This window comes from Callospermophilus lateralis, unplaced genomic scaffold (genome assembly GCF_048772815.1).
Source record: "Callospermophilus lateralis isolate mCalLat2 unplaced genomic scaffold, mCalLat2.hap1 Scaffold_91, whole genome shotgun sequence".
Classification (NCBI taxonomy): Eukaryota; Metazoa; Chordata; class Mammalia; order Rodentia; family Sciuridae; genus Callospermophilus; species Callospermophilus lateralis.
This window is the reverse complement of record NW_027517238.1, coordinates 5803016-5825274: the sequence shown is the minus strand read 5'-3', so window position 1 is coordinate 5825274 and position 22259 is coordinate 5803016. Positions and strand designations below refer to the sequence as shown.

At 35.7% G+C, this 22259-nt stretch overlaps 1 pseudogene; it reads left to right on the top strand.

Annotated features, from left to right (window-relative positions):
- The first annotated feature begins 370 nt into the window (after positions 1 to 370).
- The window catches only part of LOC143388648 (contactin-3-like), a 119228-nt pseudogene continuing 97339 nt past the window's right edge, over positions 371 to 22259 (top strand).

Sequence of the window (22259 nt, the reverse complement as noted above, 5' to 3'; positions counted from 1 at the left end):
CCTTTCCTTCTCTACCTCCTCCCCACAATCTCTGATAATCACTGATATTTTCACTATCTCTATAGTTCTGCTTTTTCCCACACATATTTGGAATCATACAGTATATAGTCTTTTCATATTGGCTTTTCTCACTTGGTAATATGCATTTTAAGGTCTCTTTATTTCTTTTTAGTGGCTTGATACATTATCTGCCATTCACCCTACTAAAGGACATTTTGGTTGTGTCCATGTCTTGGTAATTAGGAATAAAGTGGCTTACAAACATTTGTGGGCAGATTTTTGTGTGAACATAAGTTTTTAACACATTTGGGAAAATGTCCAGGAACACAACTGCTTGATCATATGATAAGAATGTGTTTAGCTTCCAAAAATGGCTGTGTCATTTTGCATTTCTACTAGCAATGAAGACATCTTGTTGTTCAATATTCTAGCTTATATTGGTGGTGTCATTATTTTGAAATCTAGCCATTCAAACAGGTATGTACTGGTATCTCACCGTCAATTTCGTAAGATGATACCCAGCATCTTTCAAATGCTTTTTTTGTCATCTGTGTACCTTTGCTGTTTGTTCAGGTCTTTACCCACTTTTAAATTGGGTTGTTTGTTTTGTCACTGGTGATATTTAAGACTTCTTTATGTTTTGGTGATATAAATTTATCAGATACATATTTGCAAATATTTTCTCCGTCTGTGGGCTTTTTTCATACTTAAACAGTATCTTCCTCTTGGCAGAAGTTTTCATTTTACATCTTTTTTTTAAACATATCTTATTAATTAAGGTGAAGGAGTCTTTAGTGATCAGACTGAAAAAAGAGTACACAGGTTTACACAGAATGTTGAGCACTGCTTATGACATGAACATTCAGCACTGTTAGTCATTTAATTTTTTTTTTTATTTTTATAGTACTGGGAATTAAACTGAGGATGCTCTCCCATTCAGGGTGCTATATCCCCAGCCCTTTTTTACTTCTTATCTTGAGACACTGTCTCATTAATTTGCTGAAGCTGGTTGCAAACTTGTGATGCTCCTGCATATAACTATTGCAAAAAAATAGAAATGACTGAAATTAAAAAAGCAATTATCAGGGGCTGGGGTTGTGACTCAGTTGGAGAGCACTTGCCTAGCACGTCTGAGGCCCTGGATTCAATCCTCAGCACCACATAAAATACTCTATTTAAGGTATTGTGTCCATTTATAACCAAAAAATAAACATTTTTTCAAAAAAAAAACCAATTTATCATTATTAGCAAATATCTTGCCTTTTTAAAGAGTTATTGCTTCCTTTTAAAGTTTTCTTTAACTACACTTACAGATAAGTTAAATCTAAAAAATTTTAAAGCCTTTTAAGTACTGCCTGTACCTACTTCAAAACACAAAGCTAAAATTTGTCAAGTAGCTAAGGTGACTTTAATGGCACCAAAGATTCAAATATTACTCTTCCTAAAGTAATTCCCAGCTATCTAAGCTTATAGCATAAATGAGTATCCTCCAAAAACTACTACCAATCTTAAAATTAGGTACCAGAGGCTAAGCTTGTATTAATAAGATACAGGCTTACAGTTCCTTACTCTTAAAAAAAATCTCAATTTAGGACTACATCAACAAAACATAGCATCCTACAGTCAGGAGGCTGAGGCAGGAGAATCACAAGGACACCTAGGAGAATCACCCTGGACAACACAGTGAGAGCCTGTCTTAAAATATAAATTTTAAAATGGCTGTGGATGTAGTTCAGTGGTAGAACACCTGCTATTGTATGCAAGTCCCTGGGTTCAATCCCAGTACAAAGGGGGAGAAAAACAAAATCTCTATTGGTGGATAAATTGCACTCAATGAAAAGGTCAAAGTAAGTTTCAACTATTTTGATACTACATTCCTTACAGTGCCAAAGTTTTTCCTTTCTTTTCAACTTCAATAAAGTGATTTGCAAAAAAATGAATTATTTGCAAATTTTCAAGTAAAATTAAGTATTTTAATTCATTTATCAAAGATCAGGTAAACTTTGACACAGAACTTCTAAGTAACAAAAGAGAATACCTATACACTAGGACTGAAAATCAGAACAAGCAAGACTTCTGATCTGTCGACAACACAAATACCAATGAAAATCCTTTGGGTACAAAGTACTACAAGAACTTTTGAAGCAAAATTTAAAAAATAACTTCACAGGGCCGCTAAGAATAAATGTCACCTGCTGAATGAGACTCCAGAAATAGGGTTAAGACATTATTATTTTAACATACTTCACAAGTGATTTTGATGGGCAAGCACTATTGAGAAATCACTGGTACAGTGGTGAAGAACACATACTTGAGTTTAATTCCTGGACCTTAGTAAGTTAATTTGCTTGCCTTTATCTTGCATTTCTTTATCACAAAAATAAAGGCAACAATAGTATCTACTTCAGTGTTGCTGAGTTAGATGAAGAAACCAAAGGCTAACAGTGAACCAGCTTGGAGAGGGAAGAAAGTGAGCCAAGAGCACAACTGGGATCAAAACAAGGGTCTTCCAAGCTTCCTGGAACTGAGTACGGGCAGGCTTTAAAGGTAAACATTAACACAACTGGAAACAGATGTATTATCATACAGAGTATTACCAATGCCCTAAAAAAAGTCCTCTATGCTCTATGCACTTGTTCCTTCTTCTCCTATCCCCTGGCAACCACTGAATTTGTAATTATTCCATAGTTCTGGCTATAATTTTTAACTCTGCATTTTTGATAAAATCCTTTCACTGGTCAAAAAGAATGTACTCCTACTCCATATCTATTCAATATACCTATGTTTTCTACCTATTCTAATTCCACATTTCATATCTTCCTACAAATTTAGGGCCCTTACACATTATGTCGTGAATGTGGCATTTAGTTATATAAATCTGATTAGCTCTAATGACATTATATAATTTTTAACTATTATGTATATCTATCTTATCAATTAGAATTTATATTCTGAATATGAGTCCTAATTTCCTTCTAGCTTTACAAAACTTGTTATGCACAGTGCAGACCCTCAGAAATAGTGACAGTCACCTTTCCAGGTGAAACATCATATACAATACCATGTATCACAAAGAAATTTTGATGACTGATTCTAAAAGGGACTTAGAATTTATCCAGTTGAACTTTCTTGGACTAAGGAAACAAATTACTTACACAAGACCACTACTAAGGAAGAGGGACAGCACTCGTATACATTATGACAATGACTTCTACTTCAAAGTTCTTTTTCCAACACATAATTTTTTTGGCTTGCAGGGCATGGTGGTGCATACCTGTAAACCCAGTGGCTGGGGAGGCTGAGACAGGAGGATCATGAGTTCAAAGCCAGCCTCAACAACTTAGCAAGGCCCAAAGCAACTCAGAGAGACTCTATCTCTAATAAAATACAAAAAAGGGCTGGGGATATGGCTCAGTGGTTAAGTCGTCCTGGGTTCAATTCCCAGTACCAAAAATAATACTCACCTCATTACCTCTATCAAGTTATATCAACTTGACATATCCCAAATGGATCTTCTTACTTCTTTCCAACGTTATCTGTCCTCATAATAATTTCAGAAACACTTTATTTTTATCCACAATCACTTTCAAGCTGTAATACCATTCTTCTCCAAATCCTATCTATTTCTCACAATCTAGTTTGCAGCTGGCTCACTGGGAAGAAATAACTCTGTTACTTGGACTTGGTCTCCTGCTGATTCCTCATAAGCAGGTCTTACCTCCCTAATGGAGCCTAACTTTCTGCAGGGCCAGGTCTGAGACTTTGTGACTAGAACTGTGAGTTACTCATAATGTAATATTCATCATTAGGTAAACATTTAGAAAATATTTACCCCATACCACAGAACCTACTGAACTCTGGAAAGAACAGAGGTGATTCTTGTGTATTGTCAGCCCTCAAAAAGTTCAGTGAGTATAGAATTTTTTTTTAGTTGTTGATAGACCTTTATTTTATTTATTTATATATGGTGCTGAGAATCGAACCCAGTGCCTCACACATGCCAGACAAGTGCGTTACCACTGAGCCCTGAGTATAAATTTTCAAGTGGAAATAAAATAAGGGAAGGCAGAAGATTTAAAAGAGATATGTTTAAGGAAAGCATTTATTGGTTAATTTAAAAAATGGAAGAAAAACTTATAGGCTGAGGAGAAGCTAGTGGCAAAAGAGGGACTGAAATCCAGAAGAAAATGGGTGAGAGTAATAAAAACAAAGTCAACAAAACTGAAAAGTGTTAGGGTCAAAATCACAAAGGCAGAAGGCCTGTTCTTAGTTAGAAAGATGAATGAGTCTTTCATTAAAGGAAGGGAAGGTAACATATATCTACATAAATGTAAAAGGGAAAGGAAAGATACAACATTGAAATAACTCAGTTAAGTTGGCATGAAACTTTTCAAAACAGTACTAATACAGTTTAGAATATAGATCTCCAAATCCTTGTGACTATATAATTCATTAGTAAAAACAACTTTTGGATACATGCTCCTAAAATAAATAAACAAGTATATTTAGTTATAAAACATATCCAGATACTTTGTGTATTTATTTTAGATCATAAAATATAACTTAAAAGAATAAGATAAATATAAAGCAATTTTTCCAATGTCTTTCTAATTGTAAAGGTTCATATATTACATATTGATGGTTACTCTCTCAAGAGACTATAGGATACAGTTCATCAGTACAAAAGTAGCTATATATAAATCTATTTTTGAGTGGTCTTACAACTTATTTTTGCCTTACCCATTTCAGGTCTGTTTGGGCTATCTTTGTTTTTACATTAAAATTAAGCTCATGAGCTTTTTGGAAAGAAGCCTCATCTCTGCTCTTTTCTCTGATCTGTTTGCTTGTGCTTGCATTATCAGAATTATTTTCAATATATTCTTTATTATTTTTCCAGGAATAATCTACAGCTATTTGCGCAGTTTGCAAAAAAAAAAAATTAAACTTCAAAGTATCATCATAAATCCACATAGTCACATGAACACTTTTATATACGTCAATACACAAAGGCAAACAAAAGGGCAGGTGCTGCTAAAAACCAATTCATGTATATAAAATCATCTTTTACTCACCAAATATGTGTGAACTTTCTACTTTTAGATTTAGATGATGGATTTTATTCTCAACTTCATATGAATTATATATGTGAATCTGGGCAATTTACTAGATCTCAGATTCAGTATCATTAGTCATAAAATATGGACAGAATTTCAGTAAATAAAGGATAAACCATGGTACATCCAGACTTCGGAGCATTATTCATCACTAAAAAGAAATTAGCGTCAAGTCCTGAAAAGACATGTAAGAACCTTAAATGCATATTACTAAGTGAAAGAAGTCAATCTAAAATAGCTACATACTATATAATTCCAATTATATAACATTATAGAAAAGGCAAAACTGGAGACAGTAAAAAGATCAGTGATTGTGAGGGGTTCAAGGAAAAGAGGAACAAATAGCACAGAGGATACTTCTTAGGGCAGTAAAATTACTATGTGTAAGTATTATGTATCACTATAATGGAGGACAGAAGTCCTTTTACATTTATCAAAATCCACAGAATGTACAATATTAAGAGTGAACTCTAATCATGGTTTCAGGGTGATAATGTGTGTCAGGCTCATTGACAGTAACAAATATACCACAGGAGTGGGATGTTGACAGAGAAGAAAACTGTGCCTGAATGGAACAAGAGTATATGAGCCCACTTCTATAACTTTCTGCTCAATTTATTTATGAAACTAAAACTACTCTTGAAAATTAGTCTTATTATATAACAAGGACAATTCCAATATGTCTCAAAACATGTTGGATTAGTTAGCTTTCCATTGCTGTGACCAAAATACCTAACAAACAACCTAAAGGAGGAAAGATTTATTTTTGCTCTTGATTTCCGCAGGCTTCAGCCCATGGTCAACTGGCTCTATCACTTTGGGCCTAAAGCAAAGCAGAATGTGATGACAGAAAAGTGTGGCAGCCAGAAAGCAGAGATTGGGGGAGAGAAAGAGAACACAGGCAAGTAAGGAAGGGCCCAGGAACAAGATAAAACTCTTCCAGGGCAGAGACCCAGGGACTTATTTCCTCCAACTAGACCTACCTCTTACATAGTTTACATCATCTCCCAGTAGTCCACTCAGCTATCAATGGATTAATTCACCAATTAGGTCAGAGCCCTCATGACCTAATCACTTTTCCACCTCTGAACACTGTTGCACTGGGGGCTAAGCCTTTAACATATGAGACTTTTGGGGGGCATTCCAGATGCAAACCATAAAAGCTATTGTAAAAATCAATAATTATGGATCTGGCCCCAATGCCTTATCAACAGAGGGATGGAAAAGGAAAGGCAGTATTTATACACAATGGAGTTTTACTCAGCAATAAAAAAGAATGAAATCATAGCATTTAATGGAAAATGGATGGAACTGGGGAATGTAACACTAAGTGAAATAAGCCAGTCAGAAAGTCAAGAGATGAATGTTTTCTCTCATATGTGGAAGCTAGAACAAAATAAGGAGGGGGGTTCCCATGATATTAGAAGGGAGATCAGTGGAGTAGAGAAAGGAAACTGAGGAAGACTGAGGAGAGACAGGAAAAGGAAGAACTGTGGAATGAAGATGACCAAATTATAGTGCACATATTCTATAGAATTCAGTGCACTGAATTCTACCATTATGTGTATATATATATATATATATATATATATATATATATATATATATATATTCAATTAAAAAATAATAAATAGAGGGAAGACCAGTAGAGAAAGGGGAGCAGGGTTAGAGAGGATGATAAGAAAAGAGGAACTACTAGAGCCTAAAATGGAACAAATTAATTCCATGCATGTATGATTATGTCAAAATGAATGAAACACATTATTATGTATAATTATTATGCATTAATAAAAACATTAATATATATCACATGTATTTACTACTACAGGTTGTTGACAATATCTCTTAGTGGCACTGGATCTTTCATTCACATTCAATAAATATTTAATGAAAACTAGGAGAAGTGATTACTATGATAAGCAAAACAAACTCAAGCAAGTAATTATTAAAGTGTGTTTACTAACTCACTGAGCACTTATTTGACATTTGAATTTTGTTATATATGACTACAACAATTACAATTCTAACATATAAATTCACTTCAGTTGATCATTATGTACAATAAACGTCAACAGTGTGTCACATGTAAGTCTATCATATGTAATTAAAAATAATCTCAATGTATATGTGTAATAACAAGCTAAATGCAGATGATTAATAAAACTAGTTAACATAGTAATGTGTATGCTGTGAGGACAAAATCTTCCTAAATTCATGTATGAGTTATTGGATTGATTATCAGTGAAAAAGAATGATGAATTGGTTACTATTTCAGGACCTTAGATATTTCTTCTTTCTTTGTTTACTTTAAATGTTTAATTCATTATTCAACATGAGTGAAATGCTCTGCTAGAAAACATTAGACAACATTTAATTTATAATTTATATAAGGATAAATACAAATCATCTTCAAAGTTTCTTTTAAAATTCTCACAGCCCTAATTAATATTCATGAGGATAATTTCACAAAAGCAATTACAAACTATGCCAGAAGAGCATGAAAACAGTTATGCCAGTTCAAGAAAGAGGAAATTTCTCTCTTTTCAAAATGGAGGATTTAAATTCAACACAAACATTTCCTAAATAATAGTTTCATAATATTTTAATCAAATTATTCATTACTCAGAAGTGACACTGTGGAGAACCAGATAATACTGCACAAAGGCTGAGTTCATTTGTTTTGGACAGGTGGCCAGTCTGCAGCTCTGTGTCAGCAGCCCAAGCCCGCCCACAATAGCCCTAAAGACGATTATGCAAATGCCAGCAGCCTGAGTATTTTCCCAGGAACAGGAGAAGGGCTCCTAGTAGAAGCTGCAATTGTTCAGCAGTCATGTGGAAAAACAAGCAGAGTTGAGTTGGTTTCTTTCTTTCTTTCTTTCTTTTTATTTTCATTAATTGCTGGAGGCAGAATGTTTTCATTAAGGGCACTACTTCAATATGTGTGAGACATATAAACACACACACACACACACACACACACACACACACACACACATGTTTGATGTATATTTCTCAAACACCATACACAGCTCCTTCCATCCTCCCCAGAAACTCTCCTGGCTGAAAAGCTCCACCTTCCTGTCCAGGCCAAGTCTCCTCTATTGGCTACACTTTCCTTTACCAATAAGATTCAAAAATGAATAAATGCTGGACCACTTTAACTTATAAGCATGAGTTAAATACTGCCCGGCCAAGCAGGGATACAAAGCATTCTCATTTCATATATAAAAAGCATTTTTCTTTTCTATCCAAGGGCATAATGAAACAGGCTAAAAATTAAAATCCATCAGATTTTAAGTACAACACTGCCAAGGGAACACTGTTTCATAGCATTTATTAACTAACCCTAAGTTATCAAAATTACTGGGGGTTTGTTTTTAAGTAAAGTCATCAGGTTACTCAGTTCCCAAATGGAAGTTTTTAGGTTACCTTCTCTAACACCTGATTTTACATTTTTCTCTAGAATTAAAGTTATTTCAAATATTTTTGCTGTAGATTTCTGATTCTACAGCATTCAAAAACAATAATTTTTTTTAACCTCTCTTTCCCTACTCATCCCTCAATTCCCTCTTCCATAGTAAAAAGGGACACTATCTGCTTTATTTGGTAAAGAGCATATGACATTATTTTTTCTCTGAATGTGGAACTCAACAGTTTCTAGAACTCTTATGCTATTAAATTTCACCAAGTTCTTCCTCCCTAAATTAACTTAACGGAGGATTTTTCTCAAATTCTCAGAAGTAGAAATTATGATAGTCTTCACAGATTTCAAATATATTATTTTAAAATAAGACATTACAATTTTTTAAAAAAATTTAGTTATTGGTAGACCTTTATTTATTTACTTATTTTTTATTTATATGTGGTGCTGAGAATCAAACCCAGTGCCTCATGCATGCTAGACAAGTGCTCTACCACTAAGCCACAATCCCAGCCCCAAGACATTACAATTTTTTTTAATGTTGAATTAAGAACACATGTTCTGTGTTTGGCACTATGGTATATACCTATATCCCCAGGTACACAGGAGCCTGAGACAGGAGGATCACAACTTCAAGGCCAGCCCCAATTTTAAAATAAAATCAAAAGAGCTGGGGAGGGGATGGGGTTATGGCTCAGGGGTAGAGTGCTCGCCTTGCATGTGCAAGGTCCTGGGTTTGATCCTCAGCACCACATATAAATAAACAGTTATTGTGTTCAACTACAAATATAAAAATAAATATTAAAAGAGCTGGGGATATAGCTCAGTGTGCACACTATGAAGATTATAGACAACTTAAATAATTTACTTAACCTCAAAAGTGGCACTAATGTGAGATTTAGTTAACTCCACTATTCATAAAACAGATTAATATGCCATTCAAAACTCTTATAAAATGGTTGAGCTCCAGATGTGAAATTACTGTTTCTCATGGTAAACCCTCACAAAGTTCTTTTGTTATGTCTCTATATCATTTAACATGTCTTTAACATTCATTCATTCATTCATTCATTTGGCCCTAAATTGAAACTGATGAGTGAGCTGGTCTCATCCATCAAAGAACTACCACTCTGAAGAGAAAAATATTTGATTTTAAAAAATGTTTTTGCTGGATATAGTGGTATAGGCCTATAATCCCAGTGATTTGGGAGGCTGAGGTAGGAGGACTGCAAGTTCAAAGCCAGCCAGGACAACTTAGTGAGACCCTCTTCCAAAATAAAATTAAAAATAAATAAATAAAAGGCTGGTGAGGTAGGTCAGAGGTAAAACACTCCTAGGTTCAATCCCTAGCATCAAAAACAACAACAACAAAAACATTTTTAATACATTATTATGTAGGTATGGGCAGACAAGTTGAGTGTTGTACATTATATTTGTTATCCAAAAATATCTTCTACCACCTGACTAGGATGGCTAAAAAGTTAAGACAGGTAAATACCACGTTAGCGGGCTGGGGATATGGCTCAAGCGGTAGCGCGCTCGCCTGGCATGCGTGCGGCCCGGGTTCGATCCTCAGCACCACATACAAACAAAGATGTTGTGTCCGCCAAAAACTGAAAAATAAATATTGAAATTCTCTCTCTCTCTCCCTCAAAAAAAAGGTATTGTGTCCACCTAAAACTAAAAAATAAATATTTAAAAAAAAAATACCACGTTAGCAAAGATGTAGAGAAACTGGAAGTCTCATACGTTGCTGCTAAAAATGCAAAATGTGGATCCACTTCAGAAAACAGTTTTGAAGTTCCTTTGAAAATGTTAAAAACTGAGTGATTAATGCCCATTCCTGGATTTATACATGAGAGAACTGAAAACATGTTCACTTAAAAACTTGCACATGAATTGTTCATGCAGCACTATTCATTCTAAGCAACAAAATTCTAAGCAACAAAAATTATCTTAGCTGATGGACAGATTAATAAAATGATATATCCATAAGTATATGCATACAATGGTATATTTTTCAGCAATTAAAAGGAATGAAGCATTGATATATGCTACAACACAGATGAACTTAAAATCAGTATGCTAAGTAAAAGAAGCCAATCACAAAAGACAATAATGATTCCATTTATATTAAGTGATAAGAGTAGGTAAGAAAGTAATTCAGTAGCTGCCCAGAACTGGGGAGACTGGTGGAAAATTAGGAATGTGACTGCTAATGGGTTTCTTTTATGGGTGATAAAAATGTTCTAAAATTGATAGCAGAAATGGGTGGCACAACTGAATACACTAACTACACATTTTAAAAGGATGAACTGCAGCTGGGGTTGAGGCTCAGTGATAGAATACTCATCTGTCATGTGTGAGGCACTAGGTTCAAGCCTCAGCACCACATAAAAATAGATAAATAGAATAATATTGTGTCCATCTACAACTAAAAAAAACAATTTTAAAAAAAGGATGAACTGCACAACTGAATTCTTTCTCAATAAAGCTGACACACACACACACACACACACACACACACACACACACACACATTTTTTATTCTTACCTGTTCTAGGGAAGAATTATATGACTTGCTGTGGCTCATATAATATGAATGGAAATAATAGATAATACTTCTTCCAAGCAGAAGTTGTAATAATTAGGGTATGGTTGGCTGTGCTCTCTTTTCCACTTAAAAACATCCCAGGGCTGGGGTTATATAGCTCAGTGGTAGAGCACTTCCCTAGCATGTGTGAGGCACTGGGTTCAATTCTCATTACTACATATAAATAAATACATTAAAAAAAGGTCCATCAACAATTTAAAAAATTATATTAAAAAAAATTCCAAATAGAGGCCACTCCATCACATAGTCCAGATGAAAGCAATGTGATGACAATATTGGGCTAAGCCATTACCAACTCATAACAGACTTACAAAATGAACAAAATGAAAATATATGTTTTTGTAAACCACTGAGATGTTAGATTTGTTTGCTATCACAGAGTCTTACCTAGAATATATGTTAAACTTTTTATTTATTAATGATAATATGCTCCTGTGAAAATAAGCAAAACATTTCAAAATATTATTTATTTTATATTTTTTTTATTTTGTGCATACTTTCAATATGCACAATGTTATTAGTAGGGGGTGGGTTGTTTGAAAGATTTGGAAACTAATCTCTGATTGCTGAGAACCTATATTCAATCTATTATTTTGTTCAGTGTCCTGGTTCTGACAGTGGCACCAGGAAGTTTGGTAGGAATTTAATAAATCTGATTCAAGTGAGTGAATATCTTTCTAGATGTCAACTACCATATATTATAATCAGGTCAGAAACTTATTGGCTAATAGAATTAAATAAACCAAGAGGCTAAGCACCATCCAGGCTGGACAAATGCCTACACAAGGGGAAATAACACATGTTCCATTCATAACCTGAACAAAGATTAACTGATAGACAGAATGGCTACAATTTAAAAATTAGAAATACCAAGCATTGGATAAATATGGAACTACTTACATTCTACTGCTGAGTGTGAAACTGGACAACAACTTAGGGAAAATGGTCATATCTTCTAAAGGCAAAAAGATACATCTCTTATGACCTGGTAATTCCTCTCCTAGATAACTATCTGAGAGATGTACTCAAATTTTTATCTACTCAAATGTTTAAAGCAATTATTTTTCATTATTATAAAAAACTTTTTCATTGACAGAATAAATAAGTAAATTGTAATGATTTATATAAAACAATACTTCTGGGCTAGGAATGTAGCTCAATAGAAGAGTGCTTGCCTAATATGCATGAGGCCCTGGGTTCCATCCTCAACAGCACACACACACACAGCACATGCACATACACATATCCAGCAAGACTGTTGAATACTAAATCAAATTTAAGCCAGGCATGGTGGCGCACACTTGTAAATACCAGTGGCTTGGGAGGCTGAGTAAGACGATAGCAAGTTCAAAGCCAACTCAGCAATTTAGCAAGGTCCTAAGCAATTCAGTGAGACTCTGTCTCTAAATAAAATACAAAATAGGGCTGGGGATGTGGTTCAGTGGTCAAGCACCCCTGAGTTCAATTCCCAGTATTAAAAAAAAAAGAAAGAAAGAAAGAAAAAAGCAAGCACTCAACCACCGAGCCATAACCCCAGCCTTTGAACTTGCAATCTTGCCTCAGCATCCTGAGCTGATAGGATTATAGGTGTGTACCATTGAGCTTGGTAAAACTGGGTTTCTTAAAAAAAAAAAAAGATCATAATAAAGGTCCACAACTCCAAAATCCAAAGTGAAGACAAGGTTTATGTCTAACTCATTTGACAGCAAAACCTCTCCTGAACTGAAGTAAAAGTATTTTAGTTTTCATGTAACTCAAAAGGCATGATTACTTTTGTTTTTTACCAGGAAATGCTAATGTACAGGAAATACTACATGGACATCAGAGTCTGCCCCAACTGTAATCATGCCTAACATTTCTAAAATGCAAGTTTTCAATTCTCAAACACACCTAGCTTAAAGGACTGCAGATTTAAAAAAAAAAAAAAAAAGTTTTCCTGAAGCATTAAAAACCACAGTTAAGTACCCTGGTCTAAATTTAACAAAAGCATTCAAACCTTTTACTAAGTAATTATAGAGTGCCTTTAAAAATTAAGAGATTTGTCAATTAAATGGAAACCTCACATTACAAGAGTTGTCTATTTCTTCTAAACTAACCTATAAATAAATTGCAATCCCATCCCAACTAAAGTCCCAACTAGTCTTTGCAAAAATTGATAACATGATTCTAAAATTGGTGTGAAAGTGAAAAGGGCCTAAATGAGTCAAACAATGTAAAAGACTGGCTAAGTCAGAAACCAAATTTTATTTAAAAAACTGTATAAATTGATAGCATAGTATTTGTATAAGGGTGACAAATACTAATAAGAGAAAAAGACTTCAGAAAGAGACCCACAGATATATAGAGAATTAATGACACTGGCTCTGTAGATGAACACAAAAAGTGTTGTTTTTCCAATGCACACTGGTAATATAGGTATAAATATGTGAAACTGAAATTGGAATTTTACTTCACACTATACACTAAATCAACTCCAGATCAATTATGAATCTAAAAATATCAAAAAAGTTTTCAGAAGAGAGTATTGGAGAATATCTTTTATATTATAAAAAATGACTAAAGGAAAATATTAATAAACTCACATATATTAAAATGATGAACTTGGGCTGAGGGTATAGCTCAGTGGTAGAGCACTTCCCTAGCAATGGGTGAGGTCCTGAGTTTATTCCCCAGCCCACAAAAAATAAAAATTAATTATTAAAAATTACAATGAGGGGCTGGGATTGTGGCTCAGTGGTGGAGCGCTCGCCTAGCACGGGCGGGACCTGGGTTTGATCCTCAGCACCACATAAAAATAAATGCATTCTGTTGTGTCCATCTAAACCAAAAAATAAATATTAAAAAAAATTACAATGAATAAAATGAAGAACTTCTGTATTTTTAAGCAAAGAACCTCAAAAAATAGCTCTTAATAGTCTAATAGTCTACTTTTACTTAAATATATGTGGTCAAATCATGCTTAACAATTCAAGAAGAAAACATTTTTTAAAAAATTAAAAGCAAATATTAAATTTCTCATCCTATTAAGTAAAATATATTGCAAACAAAATACAACCATACTTTTCACTTATGGTTGTTAATTTAAAATTACTTTAAGATCAAAGCTAAGGCAAACTACTCTAGGGATAGTAGAAGGAATTCCAGCCTGGCCAAGATATTTGGGCTATAGTACTACTTGCTCAAGAAAAGCTTTTTAGGAACTCAGGTTGCTCATCTGAATAGAAAAGGGGTTACAATGGGTATCTTCAAACTGTACCCCATCACAAATTTCCTCAATTTCAACCCAAGGAGATTCAACCATAGGGAACTAGTTCCCTTTGTTGTAAAAAATATAGTTGTTGTAAAAATTAAAATGAGCCTATGAAATGAGTGTACCACAATGACTAGAATACAGCAGATACTAAATAAATATTATTTCATTCAAATAAAAATACTATGACCATTGCCTTATTTATTACTGTTGAATTAATAATTTAAAAAACCTTACAAACAATAATTGTGAAGTCACTTAAAAAACCCTAATTTAGAAAAAAGAAAAAAAAAATTAATTCTGGGTATAGCTCCATGGAAAAGCATGTGCCTAGCATGTAAGAAAACCTGGGTTCAATTCACAGCATGGTGTTGGGAGAAATTCAGGCACAGTGGTACATGTCTGTCTATAATCCCAGCAACCTGGAAGGATGAAGCAGGAGGATCACAAATTCAAGGCCAGGGTTGGCAACATAGTGAGACCTGTCTCAAAATAAAAAGTAAAAAGGACTAAAGGATATAGCTTAGAGGTCTCTTCTATCATCCAGTTCCTAGCACCCCCCATCTCCTCAAAATTCTTAATTTTAAAATTCTATAAACCTATAAAAACAGAATTCAAATATGTCCTTTAGGTGGCTGGGGTATGGCTCAGTGGTAAAGTGCTTGCCTCTCACGTGTGAGGCACTGGGTTCCATCCTCAGCACCACATAAAAGTAAATAAACAAAATAAAGACACTGCGTCCATGTACAACTTAAAAATATTTTTTAAAAAATGTCCTTTAGAAATTAAGCATATATGTGCTAGAGATTCAACATTAAAATTAGGCAAAAGAAGCCAGGTGCAGTGGCATCACATCTGTAATTCCAGCAACTTGGGAGGCTGAGGTAGGAGGATCACAAGTTCAAGATCAGCCTTAGCAATTTGGTAAGACCCTGTTTAAAGAAAGAAAGAAAGAAAGAAAGAAAGAAAGAAAGAAAGAAAGAAAGAAAGAAAGAAAGAAAGAAAGAAAGAAAGAAAGAAAGAAAAAAAGAAAGAAAGAAAAAAATTCAAAGGAATAGGTTGTAGCTCAGTGGTATAGCACCTGCCTAACATGCACAAGGTCCTGGGTTCAATTCTCCATACCACCAAAAAAAAAAAAAGAATAAGAAGAAGAAGAAGAAGAAGAAAGAAAGGACAAGGTGGGGAGGAAGACAAGATGCAGAATAATGAGAATGTAATTTAATTCTAACCCCCTCTTGAGATACTAGGCATCCAACCCAGGGCTTTCTTGTGCTGGGCAAGCATTCTACCACTGAGCTATATCCTCCATCTTAATCTTGCTTTTTAAAAAAAGAAAATTGGCAATACACTGAGGATTGTATCACTGAGCTACATTCCCAGACCTTTTGGTTTTGAGATATGGTCTCACTGAGTTTCCCAGGATGGACTTGAACTTGTGATCCTCCTGCCTCAACCTCCTGAGTAGCTGAGAATACAGATGTGCACCATGAACTTTTCAGCCATTTGACATTGGTTATTTTGTCAATTAAATGCAAATATAAAAGAATTGGAGAAAGCATAAGCATTTATTTTCATAATTTTTCACTTTCTAATCATTTAAGTGTTAATCAAGCCTATAACTTAAAATTTAATGTTTTGAGTTAAATTAAGTAAGTAATTAGATATTTTTATCTCTATTTTACAGACAGCAAATTGCCTACTGGTTACTCTGGTGAGAAAAGACACACCTCTGAATGACATACCAATAATGAACCAAACAATAACAGTGGAAGTGATTTCAAAGAAATGAAGATATGAAGAAGTAGGTGTTTGGTAAGTATTATAGTTTAGACATGAAGTGTCCCCAGAAGCTCATGTGTAAGACAATGCAAGGGAGTTCAGAGGTGAAATTATTGGGTTATGAGAGCCTTTACCTAATAAGATCATTAATTCACTGATATGAATTAATTGGGTGGTGACCATAGGCAGGTGGGGTGTGGCTGGATGAGGCAGGTCACTAAGGGTGTGCCTTTGAAGTATGTATTTTGTCCATGGTGAATGGAGTTCACTCCACTTCCTAATTGCCATGTCCTGAGCCTGAGTAGCTTTCTTCCACCTGGCCCTTCAGCCATGATGTTGTACCTTACCTTGGACCCAGAACTATGGAGTTGGCTGATCATCAACAGAAACCATGAACCAGTTGTCCTGTTCTAATTGTTCTTCTCAGGTCTTTTGGTCACAGCTGCAAAAACTAAAACTGTAGGTTATGGAAGAATTAGCATCTATATCTCAAGGCATTGTTTCTATTACATTGCTTCTAACTAGGAGAACTAGAGAATCCATCTATAGACTCAATAAACAATATATCACAATTGCAAAACTGTATTTTGAATATATGTCAATGCTTATGTAACTGCTAACGTTTTTTAGAGTCTAAAATATTAGTGGATTAATAGTGCATTGAGACACATATGTTCTGAATCAATTGTGCATAAACCTCAGGCACTATTGTATAGATGTCCAGGATATATTTAGATCTCTGAAAGAAATGGCCATTGTAATGGATAATCCTAATGGATGCTCAGCTACTTCATAGTGGAGAATGAAGATGAATAATCCTGAGTTTCTCAAATTGCTGGAATGTGGAAACTGTGAATTAAAAATACTCATCTTGCCTGTCTCCCTGCCTGCCTTCTCTCCATCTGTCTATTCATCCATCACTCTGTCCTTCCATCTATCCATTCATTTTATTCATGCATTAATTTGTTCATGCAGCCAAACCCCTGATATGTAGAAGATGTTGTACGTCTTACCATCATAAATATGACCCTTCACTTGGATAAGCTTGATGTTAAATAGAAAACCTGAGAGCATTGCTGTGATAAACTTTATAGGAATATTTTCAAATCAGTGTTTGTTGAGTTTCATCAAAAACCACTCCCCAGGTGAAAAACTGAGCTGACTTTGCTGTAAATTGAAAGGTAATTAGGAGATTCCCTGTTTGTAGGGACTTCTGCCTCTCTAGGGAGCAGGACAGGTGTTTGCTGGTAACTAAGCTAGTAGCTCTAAAATGATAATAATAGGTGCAATTATTTAGTGGTACTGGGTTTATTCAAGGAGAGAAAAAGCACTCTCATTCTGTGTTGACCAGCTGAGGTTCAGGGCAGTGCTGTGATTCCTGCAAACTCACAAAGCACCAGATGTGGTCTTCAGGTCTAGGTCCATTGCTTTGTGATGAAAAATATGATCAGTTTTCTTATGCTCACAGTCTTAAGTTTTGCAATTTTTTTTAAAGTCACACATTTTTCACCCTCTAGAACTGGGCTCTTCAAATCTTCCTGATGGTATAACTAAATCATTTTTAAGCATCATTCACCACACACACACACACACACACACACACACACACACACACACACACCATAGATGTTATCATCAGAGCTATTACACTTGAATTCCAATCTTGAACCTAGCATTATTACCTGTGGAATTTGAGGTAGGTAGCCTAAACTCTGTATCTGTTTCTTTCTGTAATGGGGGAAGGCCATAGCACCTAGCCTTCTGCTATCTTTGAGAGAATTTAAGAAGATAATTTATGTGAATTGTTTGAAATACCTGGTTTATCTACATAGATAGAAATATACTGCAAGTTTAGAAATATTTACCCTTTGGAAGGGCACAAATTAAAATTATATAGAAGTAAATCTATAAAGATTCTCCTCCGGCCTACACCTCAGGGGACTGTCTTGCCTGGAAATGTTTTACCCTTTGGAAAACATGATTCTAGAAAATGGCTGGGTTTCTCTGCTTCTTGGATTATCTGTGGTTGAGGGTGAAGACTTGATTGCTTTGTAACAGGACAGTTATGTTCAGAGATGGAGGAAAGGGCTGCCTTTGAGGTGTCCAAACTGTGGGAGCATCAGTGATGGACCCTCCCTGGGGCTCCCTCGTCACAGGCACAGGTAGAGCCTGCAGGTACTCTGTTTCATCTGACTTCCACTGATTGGCCCAAGGGATATACCTGCCACAAGCTGGGCCAATCAGATGTTTTCTCCAGGGGACTTGGTACTTGACCTGAGAGTCTGTAATCTTGAATTGGGGAACTCTAAGCTGTTCCTTCTTATCATGTGCAGTAGGCAGCTGGGAAAGCTGTTATTCAGGGAGCAGAGATGGAGCCCTGCCTGCCTGCAACCAGATATTGCAATCCTGCCTTTACTTAAGCTTCTATTTCTTGCAAGCAAAGGTTTATGTCTTCTGCAATGGGCATTATGATTACAGCTACACCACTCTGTGTGTGTGTGTGTGGGTGTGTGTGTGTGTGTGTGTGTGTGTGTGTGTGTATTTATGTGTACATGTAGTGTGTGTTTAGTAATGAAACCAAGCTATGGAGAATAGGAAGGAAAAAAAAGTCACAAAAGCTACACATTTGACAGCTGCCCCATGGGCTATCCCAGCATCCTTTTTTTGATTAAAGTCAGCATTGAACACATCACACATAGCCCTGGAGAGAGTCGGGACATGGAAGACAATTTGAAGAAACTATAGATTCATTCACTACTGCTTACACTTTAAGTCCATGGATGAACTTGTCCTGAAGATCAGAGATGCCACCAGCCATTCCTTATATATTTTTATCCCAGTAGCCATGCTTCAGGCCTTTTCTTCCCAATCCACTCTCAGATGCCCTAAATGGTCTGCCATGGTATGATGAGAAAATCATTTTCTCCCACTCGAAAGACAGCAGAGTACTCCTTCCTCTCATTCCATCCACCCCCAGACAAAAGTCAGACAGAGCCTTAAGCCCATCAAGAAAATTACATGTGGAAGCTTGGGAGTTTAAATTCATGTAACCGAGATAGAGCTTCAGCAAGCATTTACTTTAAAATGGCAGAGCTTAACGGATGTTTTCTCCTCTAGGTAAAAATTAGGTTGTGAATTTAGTGCAAATCAGATCTGGTAAAGGCTTTGTTTTCTGACACCGTCCAGGAAAAAAAAAAAAAGAATGAAAAAAAAAAAAGCGAGGATGATTATTCATTGTTATCATCAGGCAGAAAAACATGGTAGTATCACCACTAATTGGAGACTAAAAATTAATCTGTGCACTAACAAAGAGAAGAGTAAAAGTGTTGGTTGCTTTGTTCTCAAACTATGTGCATGTGCACTTTGTGTTTTAAGTAAGATAACACCAGCGGCTGCAACCAAGAAACCTGAAAATGTGTGTAGCTCACTCACACCAAGTGCTGTTTCTCGCTCAGGTCAGTTCAAGTTGAGTGTTTCTGACCATAAGACTATAGCTCCTTTCACTTTGCTTTTCTACTGGGACACATAACTTCCAAGATTGATCTTTCTGACTCTATCAAGCTGGCAGAGGGAAAAGGGTGAGCTGTGGTCTTTATGGAGTAAGCCTGGTGGCCACATATCACCCAAGTACCCTCAAATGTCCTTGTTGTGGACACAGGACCGGACACCTCTCTTGGATAGATTTGCAAAGCTTCTGAGCACCTCAGGCTCTGCTTGCATCTCTCCCAAGGATGGTGTGAATTTGTTGATTGTGGTTGTCACTGTTATTGGGTGTTGCATCCCAAGGGGGTGTGGCTATGTAGAGTTAAATCCAATTTAATCTAGTAGGACTGGAGTTTCAAAATTGATCCCCTTCCTTGTTGGACCCAGATGGACTTGAAATGATACCAGGATTTAAACATTCTCAACTTAAAGGGGGTTGTGTGCATGGTGTGTTTTTCAGTGAGATTCCAAGAATCTGTTTCTAAACCTACTGTGGCCTTGTCCCTGGTCACAAGTTCCCATCTGAGAGCCAAAGATGTGAGGAAATGGAATCCACCCTGTGCCAAGGGGGCAGTGGAAACTTATTGGCAGAATACATCTCTGCCACAGTGACGTAGATCTGTGCTTTTATAAATAAGCCCTTTGGGAACCAAACAAACACATGACATTGTCCTGTGCCTTAAGGCCAGTGCTTTGCAATCTCTGTCAGCCATTTTACCAAGTGGAGTTGGAGCACTTTTGTAAAATTTAGATTGCACTGTCCTGTTCCCAGAGATTCCAACTCCACAGAGTGGCAGCTTTCCTGGTAATCTACTTCTCTATTCCTGATCCAGGGGATTTTTGATTCCGGTGCTCTTTGAGTCTCACTTTATCTTTAAGTCATACACATTTGAATATTTGAAAGGATAGAGATATATGCTGGAGCATGTGTAAGATTCCAAGTATTTTAGTGGGTGAATTTTATTAAATGGGACATTTTAAACTCAAAAAGGGGAATAGATTCTTGGTTTATACAGAACAGTGATGCTCACTGATTGACAAGCTGGTTGGTCCCTATCTCAGCAGCACTTTTTCTTCATGAACCCTACTGCCTTGCAGAGCAGAGGAGCAGCGTAGCTGGTGTGTCTAGCTGCACATCACAGGGCACCCTGACTCTCTTCCCCCTTCCCAAGTGTGGAGTAGGGGTGGGCACCCTGCATTTGCTGTGTTTGTGGATGCTCACAGTTACCCCTCTTGGCACCTAGCTAAGTTTGCCTAGATTTTGATCCTCACAGGTCCTGCTTGGCACCTTGTACAGGAGTACTTGAATTTGTTTATTGTGGTTGTTGTGGTCATTGTGTGTCTGTGTCTGAGTGTTGAATTCTAGGGGGGTACAGGAGGAGTCTCTTTCTAGAGTAAACCCCAGATTAATCTTATAGAAATGAGTTTCAAAATTGGTAATAACCTTTCTGGTTAGACTCATCTTTTATTTGCAGTGTGTTTTTCTGCATTAAAATTAGTAAGTTGGACATTGAAATAAATAGCAGGATTTAAAGGTAAGAAACTATAAAGGGGGTCATGTTTGCAGCTTTCAGGGAGACTTCCAGACTGTCTCTGAACTGGTTCACAGAGCTTGTGTGGTAGTCAGCTCTCTAGTTTCAGAGTCTGCAAGGCCAGCCGAGTGATTCAAATGAAGGGGGAAGGCGGTTTGAGGCTTGGGCAATTATTTTTTCTGGCAACATAGCTGACTCTCTTGAACAGCATCATTTACTTTACTTGCATTAAAAAAAAATAGAAAATGCAGTTCTTATTTGAATTCATTAAGTTTTTTGTCACACATATTTCCCATTTCCAGGCCACAATTCTTACCATGGCTTTATTCCTAATATCCCTTTAAGTTAAGTTCATTAGACACAGACACACTTTGCCCATTAACCACAGAGACACATTTTCCACCATTTATATGAAATTTGCTCTGTATCTGTCAACATTTACTAGGTTATGTTGCAGTAACAAATGACTCTAAAGCTTCAGTGTTTCATGATAATGAAGGTTATTTCATGTTCTTGTAGCCTTGAGGAACTGTTTTCCATGTGACATCTTTGTTTTGGAAACAAGTTGTTTCTAATGAAGACATACTATTTAAATGACACAGAGAAAATTCAATGTTTTATTCTATTTGCAAATATATAATTTACCCATATCAAATATAAGATATATAATTTATGTATGACACATAATACATATTTTATATATATTATATAATTCACATGTAATCTATATATATATATATTATATATATATATATATATATATTAGATGTGTGTACATATATATGTGAGCATATACATGTATATATGTGTATAATTATATGACTTAATTCTCTACCTCATTCCATTTATAGAACAAATATCATGGCCAGTGCTAACCAAATGAGCCAAAACCCATCCTGTCATACATAGAGAAGAACAAAAAATAAATCTTAATAGTACCATGATTTATCATGTTCTCTCATTTTTTTCTGCTCTGAACTTTGTACTCATCTGTGAGTTCTTCCCCATTTGATAGAGATCTAGAAACAATAGCTAGTTTATCATATTGTACCTTTACCAAGAAGAA